The following is a 24,629-nucleotide window of genomic DNA, read 5'->3' as shown; positions in this document are numbered from 1 at the left end:
TGGAGGATATAAACATTAGTATAGAACCAAGAAATAGGAAAAAAAAAAAAAAAGTCAGATATGGCAAAATGTATTAGTGAACGAACTTACCAGTTTGGATCCACATATAGACACAGCTTGTGTGTGCTGAAGTAAAAGGTCTGGACAGAGAGAAACCAGTTATATGGTATGCATGGTATTAAAGAAGACCTAAATCTTTGATGAGATCACAATCTGTGCTATTCATTTGTTTGTTTCACATTAAAGATTAAAATGTATTGACAGTGGTTCTAAAACATGTTGACCTCTCACAAGCACAAGAAACCATTTTTGTCTTCTTGGTTTATAACTTGAATCCTGATGTTCTAATATTTCATTTTGGTTTTCTTATTTTCCTGAAACTCTCAGTACATAACCTGAGCCATGGCACTTGGTTGGATTTGGTAAAGCATTTTTTAGAAATAAACTGTATGAAACAAAATCCTGGCAAAACAAATAACAATAATAATACATTTTATGCATCAAAACTATTTGTTGCGCCACTTTGTGCCATTTTTACAAAGTTCTGCTGACATTTTGTTGAAATAAAATGGGTGTTTTATCCACCAACCTCAATCAAGAAGAAAGATGAATGTGTTCTATATATATTTTAAATATTATTAAGCTTTCTACTAGGAGTTTAATGATTACTTTTAGGGCAAACTAAAGACGGTTCCTGTAAATAACCCAAAAAGGAAAAAAAAAATTATACTCTTTGAATGACACTGTTTTCTGCTACTGTAGAGGACTAGCTGGTACTGTCAGCCAGTAATGACTACCAGTCATAATTAATAACACATCTGCAGACTTAGCACCTCCTGACATTTTAAGTCACATAGACCATTAGTATTCTGTTGCCATTAGTGGATCCAACAATTTATTACATGCAAATAAATAATTAAACATGACACATATGGATAAAGAAGTGAATATTTGCAATAATTTCTTCATTCATTCATTTACCAAATTATCTGTGGCTCAAGTCTTATCATTTAAATGTTTGAGATTTAAGTAATGTTAAAACATTTAAGTTCCTTAAAAAAAGAGCTTGTATGAAAAATTCAGCAGATTTTAAAATGTGTAAAGTGCTGTATTTTACAGTTATAGCTGTCTCAAGCATAGAAATGTTTCATTAATGAAAATAAGTTAACATGACTAATGGAGTTTTGACGAAAATTCAGAATGAAAGACTCACCTTCACCGCCTCCACCTTCCAATGACTCTTCTGTGCGTCTCCCGGCCTTCCAATCAGTATCCTGTCCGTCTCATTCTCCATCCAATCACCTTCCGACGCCTTGCTTTTAAAGGAGCTTCTACCGTGTTCATCTTCGCTTGTCAGCTGAGCTCATCTATGACTCCGACGCCTCCTCACACTGTTCGTAACAGACTCTCCTTCCTCCCTTACCGCTCGTAGGAGCTCTTGCCTCGCTTCATGGCTCATTTCTTCCTTGTCTCAGCTCTGGGCAAGTGGAAAGCGTATCAAGAACTCCTACACTTCTCCTGCTAAGCATTGCCGAGGTTGCCCTGCCTCCTCACCAGCTCCCGCCGCTGCGTCACCCGGCCTGGAATCTCCAGCAGTTTCTCCTTCCATCTTCATCCCTCAGACCGATCATCCTACAAATTTACATGCTTCATTCATCTCGTTCATAGATTCCCCCCCAGTGCTCCACGTCATCCCTTAATCACCTGCTGCGAGTTCGCCGCCATCTCTGCCACATCAGTATTTCCTCTTCCCGCTCCATCGTAGCTGCCTGCTCCTCGGCTCCTCCCACCGGCATTTGCCCTGCTACCGCCCAGCCTAGCTTGTCTCTAGGTCAGATGTATCACTAAACTCTCTCTCTCTATCTTTTTCATTGATGTGGTCTTCAAACGTGTGGTGTTTCCCACTCCTCTTTTCATTCAGGTTGATCATTTACTCTCATGTATTTTACCATCTCGTTCAGGCTCAGCTCTAAATCCTACGGACGCAGCTTATTATCTGGTTCTTTCATTTTACCATCTCCCGAAGCTGTCTAAATGTATCGTTTCCTCTGATTAGTTTCTGCTTCGTTTAAATCATCTCGTCCCCGGCTTTCTGTCCGAACTACCGCACCCTGCTGCCGGTCAGACCTCTCAGAGTTCCTCCAGTCCTTGGTCCCCAGAAGTGATCACACTCTCTAACACTGGCTCTTAAAGGATGATTTCCTACTTTCTGCTCTTTTATTCTGAATTAAGCAGAGCAATGATTACAGAGATCAGCGCTGAGGCTCCTATCTCAGATCATCGCCGTATGTGAAAGGTTGACAAAGAGCCCCGAAAGAAGGTCAGATGTGGTTTTTTATCTGGCACTCCAAAGCAATAGATGTGCACTTCCCTAGTGTTTATCAGTAGATTATGTGCCACCATTACGGTGTCTGTCTGATAGGTTGTGTAGTAGCTGGTGTCCATTTTTAATCCAAGTGTGCTACTGCATTTTAATTAAACAGTTATCGGGTACTCCCTTAAAAAAAAAAACCCAGTGCCCCAGCCACACGTCATTCATGTCAACACCTTAGGCCATTTATCCCTGTATGGTGTCGATGTGTATTCTTATCTTTATGGGATGTATGGATGAAATCAGCCATGCTTAATATTATTAAAGATTGTCCCTAACATTTCTTAGAATCCTCTTTTGGTGCTCAGCCATCTCTAGGCATTCAGAGTCGCCAGCTGCATAGTTTCACCCGAGCATAGATAATTCAATACTTTCCGTGCCTCATCGTTGTCCTATTTCTTATTTGGCTGCTCGTTTTTCATCAGTATCTCTAGTCCTTCTCAGCCTTAGCTGCATCAACCTTCGCTCAATCAAGAGCCCGCTTAGACTGCACTGTTCTTTCCACTGACATTTATAAAGCAAGCCACCTTCTGATTCCAGCGGCTTGGTCGGCCATCAGAGTGCTTTGCTCTTCTCTTCCTGTTTCCAGAACTTTTGCACGGTCACACATTGCCGGGCTTTCCGCTGCAGTCTCCTTTCTAACTGGAACGATGTCTCCTTCTCTTCCAGCGTCGCCGTTCGCTCGGCTGACTCGTCTTAACTTTTACAGTCTGTAGCGTCCCGGTCTAAAAGAAGGTCTCTCAGCGAATGGTTCACAATCCTTTGGTTGAAAGAGCCTTGCATGTGATCATATTGTAAGATCTAAGGATATGCAGAATGTAATGCCTTTTAATAACTCAATCTTCATGCTGCTTTTAACCTCTTTGCCTCATTACCTTACCATAAAATACTTATTTATCTTAAATTATTACAAACCTTTTGTTCTTGACAATCTTTCCCTTGAGTGCTTTTACCCCGTTTCACCATATATTTACTAAACATCTCACCTCCCTATATTTCCCAGTGCCATGAAATTATATAAAATATATATTTCAACTGTCTGTGACTTTACTTAGTTTATGATATCGAACCTGATAAACCTTCGTATTGCGATTAAGCGTGCATAACGTACAAAGAATATTGGCACCCTCTACTAAAACAAATTGTAATAAATAATGTAACTTGGTATTCGCATGTCAAATAAGCTCAGCACATGACTTTGCTGCACACCTTCTCTTCTGTTTGTCTTCCATTTAAAACAGAGTTGTAAAGGGAGAGCCTACGTGTGCTTCTCTGTGACTCAACAAAAAGGAAATTGTACTTGAGCGACAAATCTTTGTCCTCGACGCAGCTTTTAACATGTAAGCACTTTTTAATTGACGAGAAAGGCTCGTCTTTATGGTCTTATTCCCAAAAGGATTTGAGAGTCATTTTAACAGCAGAGTTCACCTATAAATTCATTCAGGTGTTTATCATCTGAGTAACACGTTGAGATGTTTCCTTAGTGTATGGCTAAGAGATCACTGAACATTTCTTCTTTCTTCTTGTGTGTGGCAACTGGCACCATGCTCCACCGTAACCTGCGAACAGGTGGATATGACCCGCCAGGTGTGGAGCTAAGCAAGGTGCCTCTCAATGGCTACCGACCCTTATCTCCTGATGGTGGAACCCCAAGCAGCCAGTCAGGGATTATTATAATATTTCAACCTTGTTCCCTTATCAACCAGGCGCTAAAATTATTTCCTGCTACGATATTCATCATAACTATCTTTTCCCATGATGATTGTAAAGCACACTTTCTCTCTGCACACAAGTTTGGTGCTGCTCTGTTCAGTGGTTTACAGCATCTCCCCGGACTATGCGTTTCAATATAAGCACTAATCGTGCTGCTGCCACAGCAGCTTAACAAACTCTTATAAAACAATTTATGAACAGTTAATTTTTAGTAAGGTTATTTACACGGACGTAGCTCCGTCCGTAGGTTTTGGGGGGATTCTCAGTGCAATTCGTTTCCGCTGTAAGGCCTTCTTTCTTCCCCGATCTGAATCCCCAGCTTTCTATAAGATCATCCCATCACTATAGCCTGCTGCATTTGGGGCATTTCTGGAAAAAGCGCATAGCCGCTTTTCTGATAATGCAGCAGTGGTAAATCCCGTTAGTCAAAGCCGCTCGTCCTCTAAGGCATTATGCCTTACCTCCTGTGCATCCTGGCAAGTCATAACTCATAACTTCATCATTCCTGCCCATCATGTTCCAGGTTATTCTATTTAGTTCCTAGGTCTTCTGTTGTTTCTCCCCATCAGTCTACTTCATTTCCATCTCTTCATCCTTGCTAATATCAACCTGCATTCTATTATTTATCAGGTTTAACGTTTTTCTACTTTCAAATCCTTTTCCTTCGCATGCCCCATTTCTCCCGCTAAAAGGAGCCCCATGTCCGCATCCTGGTTCCTCAAATATTATAGGCATGTCCTAGTGCAATGCATTACGCCCCATCCAGTTTTCACGCCATTCCTTCAGAATAGGAGCAGCCACTACTGCAGTGACCCAATGTTTCTCCCTAAGCCGCTCTCCAGCAATTGGGTTGTTGGTCTTCTTCATCCTTCTCTTCCTATGTTCTCCCGGATTTCCACTCCGTTCTATCTGCTCAATGTTTTATCAGCTCTCAGGTAAGAGCTCCCAACAATTCCTGGTGGTGGTTGGCCTTTATCCATCAATGGCTTTGTTCAATCGTCATGTTACTGTTTTGCAAGTCTCTTCCCCTCAGCACCTGCCAGTCTTGTCTAATTTTCTCCCTCACTCTAGCTCACCTGTGTTCTTCTAAAAGTACTTCTATTTGTTTTGCCCTTCCTTAATTGGAGGCTGATTATTCCTTGTCTTCTCATGCTTTGTGCATCACTTTACTCATCTTCCTGCATTTACTTTGTCATTCTCTAATTACTCAACCCCGACTCATAGATCTTTATTTTAACCTTATTATCTTCATCTGCATTTCTTTAATGGGATTTTCAGCACTCCATAGATTTCCATAATTTATTCATCTCGTTTTTCTTCATCCTTCATCTTTTTGTTCCTTCATTAGCCGTTCTATCTGTTCTTTACTAGCTGATCCGTTCATAACTTCATATCTTTATTCAAATCCTCAGCGGATATACCTCTGATCACGCATTGCCACACGGCATATCTATCGTCTCGCTCTGCTCTCTAAGCTTTCATCAAGCGTTGCATCACTTGCAATGCCAACACGGCATATCTATCACCTTGCTCTACTCTCTAAACATAATCAAGCATTGCCAAAACGACATATCTATCACCTCACATTGCCCCTCTCGCATTGCCCCTCTTGGCATATCTATCAACTCGCATTGCCCCTCTCAGCATATCTATCAACTCGCATTGCCCTTCATGGCATATTTATCACATTGCATTGCCCCTCACGGCATATCTTCCATCTGCTTTGCTTCTTTATTATTTTCCGTGCATCATAGCCAATTTACAAACTTCTTTTCTCTGCTTTTAATCTTCCCTGCGGCTTTTGCTTCTCTTTTTCTTTCTTATTTAATTCCCCTTTCTTGATAGATGCCCCTCTAGTACTCTATTAGGCCTCGTCCCTTATTTTTTGGGGGAAGACATATTTAAATCTAAGCCTTACAAATGATCATCTTAGCTCATGTCATTCTCAGCATTCATGTCTTCCTCCGAGGTCCGAGCGCCAAATAAATAACCATGTAATTTTAATACTCATAATAATCTTTATTGGTCATTGCACATGTACATTACAACAAAATTTGTCCTCTGCATTTAACCCATCCCTTATAGGGAGCAGTGGGCTGCCATTGCGCGGTGTCCGGGGAGCATTCTGGGGCTAAGGGTCTTGTTCAGGGACCCAGAGTGGCAATCTGTGGGATACGAACCTGGCCCCTTGTGTACCCTCTCGAAAGCAAACCTCCTGTTCTAACCACTAACTCCCCTTCTTATGAGAATAATTTCTCATCATTAAAACTTTTCTCGTTGCCATCCCTCTCTTTGTGAGTCTTTTCAGATTGAAACAACAATAGGAAGAACAAACAGCATAGTAGTAAAACTCAAAAATGGAAATATATTACTTTTTAATAATATGTTATTTTAATTACAGTGATTAGTACTTTTTTAAAACATTGAACATAATGATTTCCAAGTAAATGTTAATAAATGTGTCAGACTGTTTTAAGCTGTAAAAAACTGATTTATTTTACTGAGTCCAAGATGAAGAAGATGAAGAAGAGTAACAATGAAAAATTGCCCAAATTTATCCTCGTATGCATAAAAAGTTTTCCCATATTGTTCTCTTCTTTCAAATTTCCCTTTCCATTTGAATCAATTATTTAAATTCAAAATGAAACCCACCATCTGGTTAGGCAGAAGAATGGAAATGGATCCAGGAAATGTAGAAGGAATTTGAGGAATTCTGTCCAACAATGGGGTTTGGTGCATCTTGAATAATACTGCAAAAGCATAACATAAGTATGTATTAAAATCGCTATTTTTGTTTAATAGGCAAAAGGAGTCACTTCTGTAGAAGTTTTAGATTTTTATATCCATTACTAATCAGTATGTCAATGCTGATTCGACAGGAGATTTGACTCCTTTGTCCAGGGAATTCTACTACGCTCATTGTGCATACATATAAAATGTTATAAATGTTTTTGCAGGATTGTTTGCAACATAATGTCTTGCAGGGCTGGAATTATCAGTAATTTACTATGGTTTTGTCCACCTTAACTGTTTGCTACAGTAGGCACACTTGACCGAGCATTCCCACCTTCTCATCCCTTTACATTATTTTGAAGTTTTAGATTAGAACTTAGGAGAGCAGACAGTTACTTTAGGTTTCATCACTTTTTATTAATAATTCATACGTTTCACAGCGATGGAAATAACCATATCAGCATTCAAGCATTCCTTCTGTGATTTCAAGTACGCAGGCAAACATTACTTGTGCTTTTTTCAAGCTTTAGGGGTTTTCCACAAAAACAGGATGGAAGATTTCAAAGAATAAATTGCTAAAGCTCTCAGCAGCTCCTAATATGAGATTGCTCTTGCTCTTACACATTAGGACGGCAGGTCATTTGTCATCCCTTTTTTTCCTCCTGTCACTGCTTCCCCCTTGTTTAGTGACTGTTGCCCAGTTTTTGTATGCTCACTCATTTTTTTATATATATATTTATCTATGTCCTTTTACATACTTGTGTTCTTGCCAGTCTTTAACAATAATAATGCTCTTAATACATATTCTTGTTGAATGCTTTATGCACAGCAATTAAATATAAATCTTATAAGCATAACTACTGAATATATGATTGTGATTTCATGACATGTTCTGAACTCATTTTGGTTAAAATATTTTTTGCTTAGCCTATATATTTTTAGTAACCAAAGGCCTTTTGTGGACTCACTCAATCTGAAATTCAAAACAAACTCTAAATAATGGATTAGTGGAACTCCCTCCTTCTTAACCCTCATGGTGTAATAACCTGTCAAGATTTTCCTCCAGTTTGCTTATTTACCCTCTTAGTGACATCCTCTCTTGGAGCTTTACAGCATTTGTTTGGGTCTCAAAGCTGGAACACATAATCTCTCAGTAGAAAATTAAGCAGACAACAACCAGTGATGCTGCTAGCCCAGGGCCAACCATCTTGGCATATGCTAGATATGACTAATTCTTGTATCGCCATGCTCAGCTTCTTTATTCTCTTATTTGTAGATGTTTTACACACACTGAATCTTTAAAATGTCTTCAACTAATCACTTAAAGGTTTGCAATAAGTTTTATTATTATAGCTGGGTTTAATGAAATGCACAGTATGGGGTCGGATAGCTAGATTGACAGATAGACAGACAAGTAATATACATACAAACATAATATACATAAGCAATTAGACCCTAATCTATATCATTTTCTATAATCCTGATGAAAATGAATATTAATTAATACTGTTACCTTTCAATTATAATAAATTTTATTACTATGGATCCCCTTAAAATATTGGTTTCCCAACACTGATGGCTAGACAGTTTAAGCTCATTTGATGCATAGTAAAACAAACTGCTTTCCACCTGATAAACAGGCTCCCTCATGAGGGTACACAATGAGGTGAATTGGCCTTCATATAAGTGTTTTCATTTGTTTCAGGTGCTGCCTACGATATACTTTGTGGAACTCCCTATAGACTATTGCTAATAAATCTAAGTGGGAGAGTTGGAACACATTATATCCCAGTTCACTCTCCATCATCAATAATACCGCCTTAGGAAAATAATGCTAAGCATAACACAATGGATATCTATCTACTGCTTCCAGACTAAAAAATCTAACATTATATTTTTCATTCTGAGACATGTGTCAGGAGTGTTTAGATTTTATTTTATTTTTTTTATATTTTATAATCACAATCTCAAAGATGAGATGAACAGTTTTCGAGCTTCTTTCTCTCCATTATGTGGTAGAAAATCCAGACTCAAGAATGTCGCTATAAAAACCACAGAACCAGATTATAAAGTTAGCACGTCCATAATATTTGAAAAGTCTTTCAAAAGACTTTAATTCATATTGTTTAGGGGGCTCATTGTGATGTATCTGATGCAAGACGAGACCAGTGCTTCTTCTGCAATCCAATCATATATGGCTTTCCTTTATTCACGGTACCTTTCGTGTTATATATATTTAAATTTACAATGATGGGATACCATTATATCCTTAGCCAAAGCTCTGTTTTGCAGTAACATGTTTTGTTTTGCAGACTCTCTTTTCAATCTGAATTAGATGTTGACAAGTGTGACTTTGAAAAATAATTTGAGCATCACATTTAGTACCACATTATATATCAGCTCCAGCTACGTATAATTTAGATGAATTATGAGGCCGCTGTTAAATATGAGACCCTGCGTCTCCATAAATAAAAAGTAGTAAAATATTGATTATAATAAAATAAAGGTGAAGTCAATAGCCACTCTATCATTGAAAGCTGCGAACCTACAGACAGAAACTAAGAGCTTCCAAACCCAAGGTTCACACTGTTAAGAAGTGGACTGACGAATCAAAACAGATGCTATAGGCCTGCTTTGAATGCAGACTGGACTGTTTTTGAAACCTCAGCCACTGACCTAAACCAACTAACTGATGTGGTGACATCATACATCAGTTTCTGTGAGGACATGTGGGTGCAGACCAAGACCTTCTGCACCTTTGGGAATAACAAGCCATGGTTTACTCCACACCTCAGGAATCTGCGCAGGGAAAAGGAAGAAGCTCACAGCAGTGGAGATTGGGCGCAGTACAGGCAGGCCAGGAACAGACTAACAAAGGAGATCAAAGCAGCCAAGAGAAGCTACAGTGAGAAGCTGAAAAACAGCCTTTCTACTGGTGACACTTCAGCTGTATGGACCGGTCTGAGAAACCTGACTGCCTATAGGAGCCCCCCCACCCATCCTGAACAGAGTCGTCTCCTGGCCAACCATCTGAATGGCTTCTACTGCAGACATGACAAGAAGCCATTCACACCTCAAATCATCCCCTCCACATCCCATTCAGGAACAAGTTCTTCCCACAAAGCTACCAACCCCCTACCTTCAGATCCTCTGCCTGCACTATAGATCTCCGAGGAAGATGTAAATAGGCTCTTTCAGCGCATGAAAACAAAGAAAGCTGGAGGACCTGATAACGTCTCCCCATCATACCTGAAAGCCTGTGCAAATCAACTCGCTCCGATCTTCACAAGGATCTTCAACAAGTCACTGGAGAAATGTGAGGTCCCCTCCTACCTCAAACGATCCACCATCATCCCGGTGCCCAAGAAACCCACCATCCTAGGATTAAATGACTACAGGCCTGTAGCCCTGACGTCTGTGGTCATGAAATTGTTATGATTCTGGCACGTCTGCTCTACCCTGTCTCCCTGGCTGCAATCAGCAGATTAGATGCACCTGGTGGCTGCTGCTGTGCAGTGCAATCTGTGGCATGCCATACACCTGTGTCTTCCCTGATATATACCGACTCTGACAAGCAGACGGTGCCAGATTTTTTAAAGCCATTCGTGTGAGTAGATATCCAGCATTCCTTCCTGTCTCATCATTGTTCTTGACCTTGCCTTGCCTTTTGGATTTATGCCTCTGCCTGCTTCCTGTCGGACTATTTGGATTTTGGTTGTCGACCTTGTTTCCTGCATCTGGTTTATGCCTCTGCCTGCCCCTTGCCTGACGCCTCTTGTTCCAATCGTTGACCCTGTTTCTGTCCTTGGATTATTGCGCCAGCCTAGCCCTCGGATTATTCAGCCTGGAGTCACTTCTTACCTGTGCTGTGGAGATCACCGCCTGCCGCCCACTGAGGTTTCCCCTCTGGGTTTCAAGTTCTACTCAAGACAAAAGCAGTGATTCCTGGAAGCTGTGAGGAGTGTTACCTGTGGCTGAATAAACCTTTTAAACTTTCAGTACTGTGTCTGGCTGAATCTTGGGTCCGCCTTTTTCTTATTCATAGCAGAAAAATCTGGCCAAAAATGGACCCATCGCCAGCACAACAGTGGCGTACCCACGTTGATGAGACCCTTTCCTGGTTGAGTTCCGGCATGGAGGAAATAAGTTCCACATTACGTTCTGGCAATCTTGTCTCCGAGCCGCCACCGTCACAAAGAAACCACGCCCAAGTAACACGGACAACAGCAGAGGTAAGGGAGCCACGCCTCTCTCCGCCTGAGATGTTCAGGGGAGACTCAGACCAATGTCGAGCTTTTCTAACTCAGTGTGAAATTCCTTTTGAGCTTCATCCCTTCCCACTGAACGTTCCAAGGTGGTGTTTGTTATATCTCTGCTGGCAGGAAAGGCAAAACAGTGGGGAACTGATGAATGGCATAACAGGTCTGCATCGTGTGATCTTTATGAAACTTTTTCCAAGGAACTCATTCGAGTTTTTGACCCGGTCATTCCAAGTCATGAGGCCGCAATAGGATTATTGTCTCTCAAACAGGGTGATCAACCTGTCTCGACCTATATAATTGACTTTCATTTGTTGGCTGCAGAGAGCCGTTGGAATGAGGCAGCACAAATGGATGCATTCATGAAAGGATTAAACGAAGACATCAAGGATGAGCTAGCGACCCGTGATTATCCTTCTTCCCTGAAACAACTCGAGGATTTGGCTGCTCGCATTGATATTCGGCTGGCAGAGAGAAGGAAGGAGAAGCGCCATGAGAGGGGTTGCTCATCATTAACTCAGGTTTCTGCATACCGGTATGAGAGAAGGAGTCGGTCACCTCTCACTGAGGAAAATGATAATTGTGAGCCCATGCAATTGGGCAGAACCAAGATTGCCCCTGAGGAGAAAGATCGTCAGAGAAGATTCAAGCTCTGTTTTTATTGTGGAAAGAAGGGACATTTAGCACTCAGGTGTCCACTAAAAGGACAGGCTCAACAAAGGAAGGGAGGTCTCTACTGAGCCGAAGTCAACTATCTGCCTCCTCCTTCTTGTTTCCTGCCCATTTTCAAACCTCTTCTTTGTCTCTCCAGGGGGCCGTGTTTATTGATTCAGGAGCAGATACTGAATTCATGGACGAAACATTTGCAAATAAGAACGGCATAAAACTTATTCCGTCAGCTGACACAAGAAACGTGCTAGCTTTGGATGGTCACAGCATGAACAATTCACATCTCAGGACGGAGGAGATTACCTTAACAGTTGGAGGTAATCATCAAGAAAAAGTAACTTTCATGAACATTAATTCACCTGAACTTCCTGTAGTCCTAGGGGCCTCCTGATTGCACAAATACAACCCTCACATCGACTGGAAGAAAAAAGAAGTTTTGGGTTGGTATGAGTCATGTTCCGCTGACTGTCTTTTGTCTGCTGCTACTGAGGTCAGTGTGGAGAATGAGGTTGAGGAGACCTATCCGGATTTATCCAAGGTACCGCAAAAATACCATGATTTAAAGGAGGTTTTTAATAAAATCAAGGCCACAGCTCTGCCACCCCATATACCTTATGATTGTGCTATTGATTTGCTTCCTGGCATATCACCCCCTAAAGGCAGAACCTATTCATTGTCTGGTCCAGAACACAGGGCCATGAAGAGTTATGTTGATGAGGCATTAAAGGCCGGGCACATTCAACCCTCTTCCTCTCCTGCAGGTGCTGGTTTCTTTTTTGTTGGGAAGAAGGATGGTTCATTGAGACCATGCATTGATTATAGAGGCCATAATGAAGTAACAGTTAAAAATAGATATCCCTTACCACTCATAAACACAGCTTTTGATCAGATCCAGGGAGCCAAGATATTTTCTAAGCTGGATCTAAGGAATGCATATCATCTGGTCCGAATCAGAGAAGGAGATGAGTGGAAAACGGCTTTCAACATGCCTACGGGCCATTATGAATATAAGGTCATGCCATTTGGACTTACTAACACTCCTGCAGTTTTTCAGTCATTGGTCAATGACGTTCTAAAAGACATGGTGGGTCAATTCGTATTTGTTTATCTTGATGACATACTGATTTATTCTCAAGATCTGGAAACCCACAGAAAATATGTCAGAGCTGTTCTCCTGCGTCTTCTCCAAAACCAGTTGTTCGTCAAGGCAGAGAAATGTGAGTTCCACATAACTACCACTTCCTTTTTGGGCTTCATCATTTCCCCAGATCAAGTGCCTGTTGACCCCTCCAAGGTTAAGGCTGTATTGGAATGGCCTGTTCCAACTGATCGCAAGCAGCTTCAAAGATTTCTGGGCTTCGCAAACTTCTATAGGAGGTTTATTAGAAATTACAGCCTGGTTGCTACTCCCCTAAACGCTCTTAACTCTTCCAAGGTGAAATTTGTGTGGAATAAGGATGCAGAGAAGGCCTTCAATAGGTTAAAGGAACTCTTCACATCAGCTCCAGTGTTATGGTCTCCTGACCCAGAGAGACAGTTTATCATGGAGGTGGAGGCCTCAAGCACTGGGGTTGGAGCTGTATTAAGCCAAAGAGGTGAGGATGATCGTGTTCACCCACGTGCCTTCTTTTCAAGGACTCTGTCACAGGCTGAGCGGAATTACAACGTGGGAGACAGAGAGTTATTGGCTGTCAAGTTGGCGTTGACAGAGTGGAGACATTGGCTGGAGGGGAATAAGGACCCGTTTATGGTGTGGAATGACCATAAGAACTTGGAGTACCTGAAATCAGCAAAACGGCTAAACCCCAGACAGGCTAGGTGGGCTTTGTTTTTTGGTCGTTTTAATTTCTCCCTATCTTACAGGCTAGGGAGTAAAAATGGCAAACCTGAAGCCCTATCCCGGATTCAAGAGCATGAAGAATCTCAGTCTGTGGGTGAAGAGGAGTTTATCCTTCCTGAAACCGTCAGGTTGTCTGTGTCCCGAGTGGAGGTGGAAAGGGAGGTCCAGGAAGCCATTAGAGCTCTGCCTATCCCACCATCATGTCCACTTGACCCCTGTTTTGTCCCTGAACGCCTTGTGCCTAAGGTACTGGAGTCTTGTCATTGCTCTTGTTTAGTTTGTCATCCAGGAATCAGCAGAACCATTCAGACAGTTCGAACTCAGTTTTGGTGGCCATCGCTGGTCAAGGATGTCAAAGACTTTGTTGCTGAATGCACTCAATGTTGTGGAGCCAAGCCTTCTCGTTGCCCCCCTGCGGGGTTGTTGCACCATTTGCCAATTCCCAGCTTCCACCTGTCAGTGGATCAACAGCTTCCTGACGGACCGACAGCAGCAGGTGAGACTGGGTAGCATCTTCTCCCGATCCAGATCAATAAGTACTGGTGCCCCCCAGGGTTGTGTTCTATCCCCACTCCTCTTCTCCCTGTACACAAATGACTACACCTCAGCAGACTCGTCCGTGAAACTCCTTAAGTTTGCAGACGACACCACTGTCATTGGACTGATCCAGGACGGTGATGAGTCTGCATACAGACAGCAGGTGGATCGGCTGGTACACTGGTGCAGTCAAAACTACCTTGAACTCAACCCACTCAAGACTGTGGAAATGGTGGTGGACTTTCAGAGAACACCACACCCATACACCCCCCTCACCATCCTCAACAACAATGTATCGGCCGTGGACCACTTCAGGTTCTTAGGAACCACCATCTCTGAGGACCTGAGATGGTCTTCACACATAGACACTGTTCGAAAGAAGGCTCAGCAGAGACTTACTTCCTGAGGCAACTCAAGAAGTTCAACCTTCCACAGGAGCTGCTGGTCATCTTCTACACTGCCATCATTCAATCTGTCCTGTCTTCATCCATCTCAGTGTGGTTTGGCTCATCCACAAAACAGGACAGGTCCAGACTGCAACAAATAATCAGCAATGCAGAGAGAATAATAAGGGCTGACCTTCCCTCCATCCAAGACTCATACAGGTCTAGGGTCAGAAAAAGAGCTGCAAAAATCTCTGCAGACCCCACAAACCCTGCACATAAACTGTTCAGAGCTTTACCTTCAGGCCACCGTTACAGAGCACTGTTCGCTAAAACCAGCCGCCACAGAGACAGTTTCTTCCCCCAGGCTGTTTCTCTGTTGAACATCCAATAGAGTACAAAACAACAGCATACAGATGTTGCAAATGCACGTTTTTATTATTTATGTGAATATTGCACATTGTAAATATGTATATTCTGTAATACAAAAACAAAACCAAAGAGCAAAATGTACCGGAGTCAAATTCCTTTTTTGTATGTACAAACTTGGCAATAAAGCTGATTCTGATTCTGATGTGAAGACTGCAAGGAAAAACATTGGGCTCCATCAGAAATACAAAAATGATAGCATAAATGACAAATACAAAAAAAAAAAAAAACTGTTTGTCTTTTAAGGCATGTTTTTAATTAAAAAAGCCAGAGGGAGCAGCTTTATTCTACATTTAACTTCTATTTGTTTTAAATACTTGCTTTTATGTCCTATTCTTCTTTTAGATTAAAATGGTACCTTCTGCTTTGCAGACTCTATTCAATTTGGAAAGTGTGCTGAAAGTTTAGTAAATTATTGGTAAAATGAGTGGATAAAACCTCTGCATTTTATCTGGTCATATTACTGTGAAAGAACTGAAATGCTTTCTTTCATGAAAATAGTAAACCTAGATGTAAACATCCAATATCAAGATACAGGGGTTAGACAATAAAACTGAAACACTTGGTATAAGACCACAATAATTTATTAGTATGGTGTAGGGCCTCCTTTTGTGGCCAATACAGCGTCAATTAATCTTGGGAATGACATATACAAGTCCTGCACAGTGGTCAGAGGGATTTTAAGCCATTTTTCTTGCAGGATAGTGGCCAGGTCACTACGTGATACTGGTGGAGGAAAACATTTCCTGACTCGCTCCTCCAAAACACCCCAAAGTGGCTCAATAATATTTAGATCTGGTGACTGTGCAGGCCATGGGAGATGTTCAACTTCACTTTCATGTTCATCAAACCAATCTTTCACCAGTCTTGCTGTGTGTATTGGTGCACTGCCTTCAGGATACAATGTTTGAACCATTGGATGCACATGGTCCTCAAGAATGGTTCGGTAGTCCTTGGCAGTGACGCGCCCATTTAGCACAAGTATTGGGCCAAAGCAATGCCATGATAAGACAGCCCAAACCATCACTAATCCACCCCCATGCTTCACTCTGGGCATGCAACAGTCTGGGTGGTACGCTTCTTTGGGGCTTCTCCACACCGTAACTTTCCCGGATGTGGGGAAAACATTAAAGGTGGACTCATCAGACAACAATACATGTTTCACATTGTCCACAGCCCAAGATTTGCGCTCCTTGCACCATTGAAACCGACGTTTGGCATTGGCATGAGTGACCAAAGGTTTAGCTATAGCAGCCCGGCCGTGTATATTGACCTTGTGGAGCTCCCGATGGACAGTTCTGGTGGAAACAGGAGAGTTGAGGTGCACATTTAATTCTGCCGTGATTTGGGCAGTCGTGGTTTTATGTTTTTTGGATGCAGTCCGGGTTAGCACCCAAACATCCCTTTCAGACAGCTTCCTCTTGCGTCCACAGTAACTCCTGCTGGATGTGGTTCGTCCCTCTTGGTTATATGCTGACATTACCCTGGATACCGTGGCTCTTGATACATCACAAAGACTTGCTGTCTTGGTCACAGATGCGCCAGCAAGACTTGCACCAACAATTTGTCCTCTTTTGAACTCTGGTATGTCACCCATAATACTGTGTGCATTTCAATATTTTGAGCAAAACTGTGCTCTTACCCTTCTAATTGAACCTTCACAGTCTGCTCTTACTGGTGCAATGTGCAATCAATGAAGACTGGCTACCAGGCTGGTCCAATTTAGCCTTGAAACCTCCCACACTAAAATGACAGGTGTTTCAGTTTCACTGTCCAACCCTTGTAAATAGGACAATCCTTTATTTAAAAGATGGCATGCTGTATCTTCATGGCTCTAGATAACTGATATAATGCCCTTGCTATCTTGCTTGATGTTCACAATAGTATATTTTGCACATGTGTCTTCTTTTTGACTCTGCCTTGTAATCCATTTTCCTCAATTTCATTACTTGTAGTTTGCCACTGAGGGCCACAGGATCAATATTTCGCAAGTTTTAAACCACAGGATTATCCGTCCGTCAGGGCTCCCAACAGAAGCTCTCAGCTGTGACATAAATCTTGCACTGTCCTCCACAATTTGAGAAGGTCACACCTTCCAAACAGGCTTTGTTACACTGTAAACCTAAATGATGGATTAAGTAGTCACTAATGTCACACTACACTGTACAATAATATGTGCAATAGACCTTGAACGTCTTGATAAACAAATATTAGATATAATTTATTTTCCTTTTCATAAACAGTTTTTCATAGTGAGTTTTTGCAATAAAGAAACATAATCTAACCAATTAATCCATCAGAAAAGCAAACAATCTAGCTACAATAAATACTGGTTTAGTATTCAGATTTTATTGTGGGGTACAGGCTTTATTGTTAATCTAAAATAATAATTTATTGAAGATAAAACAAATAAAATGTTTACATGTCTGGCATCTTTTTCGCAACTTAACCTAATTTGCCAAAGCAGTAATGAAATACTTAGGATTTATTCCTTAAAGACAGCAGAATTATAGTCTCAAAGCCAGAGACTGGATGTCACTCCGCTCTTTTTTGGAGAATGTACAGTATTTTATCAAAGGAGATAAGGCACAAACTACAGTTATAACCATTGATAAAAAATTATTACGTCAAGAAGGTGACTTTCGGAGTGGACCCAAATGCAGACGAGCAGGCAAATACAGCTAGGTGGATGTTTTAATAAATAAAGAAAAACTTACAAAACAAGGCAAAAACATGAACAGGCATGAGTAACAAACATGGACTTGACTGGCTTGGCTTGAACAATCAGGGGCAGACTTGACAAGACATACAGTATAATCCCACGGGACACAAACAGAACTGAAGAGTATATATAGACCATGGCATACGTGAGGGCAGTGAGACTGATAACATGGAGTAGCTGAGCAGAATGAGGCTGATTGTAATATGGCTTAGGCAGTGTAGAATAAATGAATAAAAATAAATGAGCAACACAGAAGCAAGAAAACAATCTAACAAAAGAAAGTTCTTACAAAACTAAGAGAACCAACTTAAACACACCATGAACAGAAAACAAGAATTATTAAGGAACTAAAACACCTGCAAATCATGACAAATTAGAAATAATAATATATAAGGCAATAGGGTCACTGATGCATGTCAGCGTTTTCAATACTGATGGGCTATAGTCTGGATGACTTCTGGCTAGTGCATGTCAGCACTGACAGGGTAATGAACAATGTGAGAATTCCAAGTTATGAAATTTTTGTTTTAAAAAATATATATCATCCATATGTCCACTATACCTACTTGTACATATTTAGTTACATATGGCATAGCAGTAATTCTGCCACACACCTTGAAAAAGATTTAAAATCTCCAACTATTCTAACATACATGTTTTTCGAATCTGAGAGGAAAATGGAATACTCAGAGAAAACCCACACATGCACATAGAGGAACACTAATTGTACAAAAACAAGATTATTTTTTAAGTTGACTTTAGAGGGTCAAGTATACAGGTCCTTCTCAAAATATTAGCATATTGTGATAAAGTTCATTATTTTCCATAATGTCATGATGAAAATTTAACATTCATACATTTTAGATTTATTGCACACTAACTGAAATATTTCAGGTCTTTTATTGTCTTAATACGGATGATTTTGGCATACAGCTCATGAAAACCCAAAATTCCTATCTCACAAAATTAGCATATCATTAAAAGGGTCTTTAAACAAGCTATGAACCTAATCATCTGAATCAACGAGTTAACTCTAAAACTCCCATCCTGGTTCATCACTCAAAACCCCAATCATGGGTAAGACTGCCGACCTGACTGCTGTCCAGAAGGCCACTATTGACACCCTCAAGCAAGAGGGTAAGACACAGAAAGAAATTTTTGTACGAATAGGCTGTTCCCAGAGTGCTGTATCAAGGCACCTCAGTGGGAAGTCTGTGGGAAGGAAAAAGTGTGGCAGAAAACGCTGCACAACGAGAAGAGGTGACCGGACCCTGAGGAAGATTGTGGAGAAGGGCCGATTCCAGACCTTGGGGACCTGCGGAAGCAGTGGACTGAGTCTGGAGTAGAAACATCCAGAGCCACCGTGCACAGGTGTGTGCAGGAAATGGGCTACAGGTGCCGCATTCCCCAGACCTGGGCTACAGAGAAGCAGCACTGGACTGTTGCTCAGTGGTCCAAAGTACTTTTTTCAGATGAAAGCAAATTCTGCATGTCATTCAGAAATCAAGGTGCTAGAGTCTGGAGGAAGACTGGGGAGAAGGAAATGCCAAAATGCCAGAGGTCCAGTGTCAAGTACCCACAGTCAGTGATGGTCTGGGGTGCCGTGTCAGCTGCTGGTGTTGGTCCACTGTGTTTTATCAAGGGCAGGGTCAATACAGCTAGCTATCAGGAGATTTTGGAGCACTTCATGCTTCCATCTGCTGAAAAGCTTTATGGAGATGAAGATTTCATTTTTCAGCACAACCTGGCACCTGATCACAGTGCCAAAACCACTGGTAAATGGTTTACTGACCATGGTATCACTGTGCTCAATTGGCCTGCCAACTCTCCTGACCTGAACCCCATAGAGAATCTGTGGGATATTGTGAAGAGAACGTTGAGAAACTCAAGACCCAACACTCTGGATGAGCTAAAGGCCGCTATCGAAGCATCCTGGGCCTCCATAAGACCTCAGCAGTGCCACAGGCTGATTGCCTCCATGCCACGCCGCATTGAAGCAGTCATTTCTGCCAAAGGATTCCCGACCAAGTATTGAGTGCATAACTGTACATGATTATTTGAAGGTTGACGTTTTTTGTATTAAAAACACTTTTCTTTTATTTGTCGGATGAAATATGCTAACTTTGTGAGATAGGAATTTTGGGTTTTCATGAGCTGTATGCCAAAATCATCCGTATTAAGACAATAAAAGACCTGAAATATTTCAGTTAGTGTGCAATGAATCTAAAATATATGAATGTTAAATTTTCATCATGACATTATGGAAAATAATGAACTTTATCACAATATGCTAATATTTTGAGAAGGACCTGTATGCTTTAGGGCACAGAGAAAAGTGAAATTGTTCAGAATTTGCCCCATATAATCTCTCAGAATGATGATAGCGAGATTATTGTGGAAAACGTAAAGACGCCTTTTGATTTCTCTTTAAATCAAGCAATATACATGTACAGTCATATTCAATACATTAGAATTTGCATTCCAAATAGACTCATTTGTCAGATTAAAAGTACCTTTCAAAAATAATAGCTTTTAAGCAGGTATTAAACATTATTTTCATTAACCCCACAATTCTGCATTTTTTTTTTTTGTATTGTTCTGATGTAATATTCTAGTCTTAAATGTTTTTTTTCATTAGCTGTAAGTGAGAAATCATCCTTATTTACAGAAGTACAGGCTATAAAACATATTTCAGTGAGTAAATAGTCTATATAATGTGTTTTTCTTAGATAATTGAGTTACTGAAATAAATTAACTTTTCAGTAATATTTGGATTCAATGAATATGATTGTATTTCACACATCCTGGTAGAATTGCATTTTGAGAAAGAGAATCCGAAACAACGTGTATATAGTTTTATAACTATTTTGGTAACTGGACCAGTGCAATGTGGTAAAATCTTAAATAACTTCTCACATGGATGAAACACAAATGATATAATGCCTGGTGAGAAGATTTACTTAAAGAAAAATATTTTTAAATACGAGCCCCATCACACAGGACACTGTCCTTGCTCTGCAGTGAAGGTCACCTGTAAATATAAAATTAATCTCCCGAAGTGCACTGGTGGCTCTATTGAAGAGTAGCATATGACTATAAATCCTTAACCTGTCTTAGATATTGCTTTGCTAACATATTTCTTAAAGCCATAGGTACAATTACCTAAATATGCCGATGTATGGAAGATGCATCATATACTTGCATTTTGTTTTTCCACTTTTGGATAATTATTTTTCCTGTCAGTGTGGTTTTCTTGAGAAAACTAAAACATGTACAATTACTATATACAGTGGCCCAAACTTGTACACCCCTGGTAGTTTTTGTAAGGCAAAAAATAAGATCATTATAAATCACTTCAAAAAATGTCCCATATCTATAATAGCAATTATTTTGCAGAATTCATCAAATGAAGAAATCTGTTAAGAGGGGATATTAAAAAAAAACTAACAAGATGCAATAACTTGATTTTTTTAAGTGTGGCCACCCTTAATATTAATACTAATAATTTGCTAAAACTCCTTCCAATTTTATTTCAGCATTCAATTGTATTGGGTTTAAAGTGGCCATGGGTTATAATCAATCTAATCGTCCTAGAAATAGATCAGCTTTTTAGTTGGATTTTCCACACTTTCCCACATTGCACCCTTTAACTGAAGCTATAGTTTGTAAAGACACTTAAAATGATTGGAAGGATCTCAAGACATAAAAGTATCAGTCGGAAGATGAGTACAAAGCTACACAGCATAATTTATGCACCATGCCAAAATGAAGTCAGTCAATAAAAACAAGAAAATATTGGACAACGGTGACATTTCAAACACTCTAGATTGTTGAAAAAACAAAATAGAAACTGGTCTGAGAGGCTGCCAAGAAGCCAACATCAACACTGAAGGGGATGCAGGAAGTTAAATTTCCAACAAGGACAAGTTGTAGCCAACATGTCACAAACATCTCCTATGTTTATCATATGTCTAGGATAAGTTGCTGTGCTACAAGGCATAAACCTGTTCTTCCAAAGAAAATGTTGAAACCTGACTATAATTTCTGAAAAACATGTAGAAGAATGTATGGTTTGATGAAGAAAAACCTAAGGTCGTTGGCCACAAATAAAAAAGGTATGGGAGAAAGCAGTACTGAATATCAAAGTACACACTGTCTACACTAAAACGTGGTGGTGGTAGCATAATACTCTGGGGTTACTTTTCTTCAAATGGAGATAGGTTTTATCAAGGTGGAACAAATGGTTCCAAAGACCAGTCTGTTTTGACACAAAACCTTCAGGTCTCTATAAAATCTATATCTATACCTGTCATGTTTGGTATGTTAAAAATAGGACCGAAATGCAGACAGGAGCTCAGGATAAGCATAGTGAAAGTTTAATAATATGAACAGAACAATTACAGATCTCATACAAGGATGATGGGACATGGAGCACTTGCAGAGTAACGGGAAGATCACTAATGACCAGTGACAACCAGAAGGCTTTTCAGCATGTTAAATGTGCAACAAGGGGTGTGAACATGCTGGACAAAGTCTATAGCAACATTCAGAAAGTCTATAGAGCAAGACCACTGCTACATCTGGGTCTGTTAGATTACATGTGCTGTTGATTCTCGCATACACCCCCTCAGGAGGAGAGCCGCCCCCACTCATAAAACTATAAAAACATGGCCAGATGGAGCATTACACCAGCTGCAGGACTGTTTTGAGAGCACAGATTGAACACCAGGACCTTGAGGAGTGCACCACAGCTGTGCTCTCCTATATCAACTTTTGCATCAACGAAGTCACTGTTGACAAATGTCTCTGGGTGTATTTCAACCAGAAACCCTGGCTAACAAAAGAGATTGGGGCACTGCTGAGGCAACCCGATGTCGCTTTCAGGTCTGGGGATGGAGCACAGTAAAGTACAGCCAGAGCCAACTTGAAAACAGGCATTAGAGAGGCCAAGACAACCTACAAGAAGACTGTTGAGGACCACTTCAGCCACAATGACACGCACCAGGTGTGACAGGGACTTCGGTACCTCATCCACTTCAAATCCAGCAGCAACACGATGGCTGAGGGCGACGCTGCGCTAGCAGAGCAGTTCCTTCACACGATTTGCGGCAGAAGGAACCAAGGTGTCTGCAGCTCAACAACTGAATTGCCACAGCTCCAGCATTACGGTGCATGAACATGAGGTGAGGTGCACACTAAAGGCAGTGAATCCCAGGAAGGCGTCTGGACCAGATGGAGTGACCGGGAGGGTCCTCAGAGAGTGTGCAGATCAGCTGGCCAGGGTCTTCACCAAGATCTTCAATGAGTCGCTGTCCCAGTCCTTCATCCCACCCTACCTAAAGACGGCCACAATCATCCCATTGCCATAGAAGACCTCCATCAGCAGTCTAAATGACTACAGACCAGTTGCTCTTACATCCGTGGTCATGAAGTATTTTGAGAAACTGGTCCGACGCCATATCATGTCCTGCCTCCCACCCACATTCGACCCATTTCAGCTTGAAATACAGAGCTAGATCGACAGAGGACGCCATCTGCACAGTGCTCCATTCCACCATCTGCCATGTGGAGCAACAGGGGAGCTATGCCAGACAGCTCTTTGTCAACTTTATTTCTGCCTTCAGTACCATACTCCCAGACAGATTGGCAATAAAGCTACTGGAAATCGGACTTCCAGCCACCGCCTGAAACAGAGATTTTCTCTCTGACCGTGTACAGAGAGTCAGGGTCGGTCCTCATCTCTTTACAGCCCTCAGCCACCACCTTAGTGGGACTCATCTCTGGAGTTGACAAAACGGCTTACAGGAGGGAGGTCCAGAATCTGGTGGGGTGGTGCGCAGTCAACAACTTGGTCCTCAACACCTCCTTTGTCTAGGAGGTTTGTTAAACCCCCCCAAGGACCTAAGGGCACGCAACATTTTGAGTGACAGTACGCACACAGGACACCGGGTGTTTCAGCTGCTGCCCTCTGGCAGACATTTCAGGGTGCTAAAAACAGAGACAAATGGACTGAAAAATCATTTTTACAACACTGCCATAGCCCTGTTAGATACAAACAGGTGTCACAAGATCATGTGCAATAAACAGATGTGCAATTTTCAATTTACATTATATGCCAGTGCAATAGTTTTCTTACAATATCCGACACAGGTATAGATGTGTAGTGTTCATATTCATTCTTTTTTACATGACAATACGTCTCTGTTTATAGTCTTGTCTGTTGTTTCTTCATTTGTATATAGTGTTTTTTTATCTGTTGTTTATCTTTTTATAAATGCATGTCTTATGCAGTTATTTATTATTATTTGACATGTCATGCACTAAGGAGAGTACTGTGCTTTCGTTCTGCTTGTGTACACTATTCGCCTGTTCAATAATAATAATCTTCTTCTTCTTTTTCTTCTTCTATACAGAGGAAAATGTGGAGAATGACATTGGGTGCAGGTGAGTTAATAAGGGGATTTGGAGCAGAAGTGGAGGAGAGCAAAACAGGGAAACTGAGCAAAGGTAAATAATTACACAGCAGGAACTAAACTAGTCACAAAGAAAAGTTCAGACCAAAGCGGGAAATATATTAACACTGATCTAGAGCAGTGGTGTCTAAAGTTAGTCTTCCTGGGCCAGTGTCCTGCATGTTGTAGGTGTTCTCCTGGTTCAACACAACTGAAGAAATGAGTGCTTAATTAGTAGGTTTCTGCAGACCTTGACATACGGAGGAGGTAAATCAGTCATTTGAACCAGATATGTTTTAAGCAGTCTTGAGGACTGGAATTGGACACCTCTGATTTAGAGGATAAACTAAAATACAAAGAGAGCAGAAGACGAGAAATAAGAAACTAAACCTTAAGAACTGAACCTATATGGCAATGCCTTTGATAAGTTGGGTTACAAATAAATGAACGGTCTATATTTTGTGGTACTTGCCTTTGTGTAAGAGGCGGAACACCAACCTTGTACTCGTACTCGTCGCCTT

Source organism: Girardinichthys multiradiatus, chromosome 4 (genome assembly GCF_021462225.1).
Source record: "Girardinichthys multiradiatus isolate DD_20200921_A chromosome 4, DD_fGirMul_XY1, whole genome shotgun sequence".
Lineage (NCBI taxonomy): Eukaryota > Metazoa > Chordata > Actinopteri > Cyprinodontiformes > Goodeidae > Girardinichthys > Girardinichthys multiradiatus.
The sequence above is the reverse complement of the archived record's forward strand: the minus strand, read 5'-3'. Positions refer to the sequence as shown.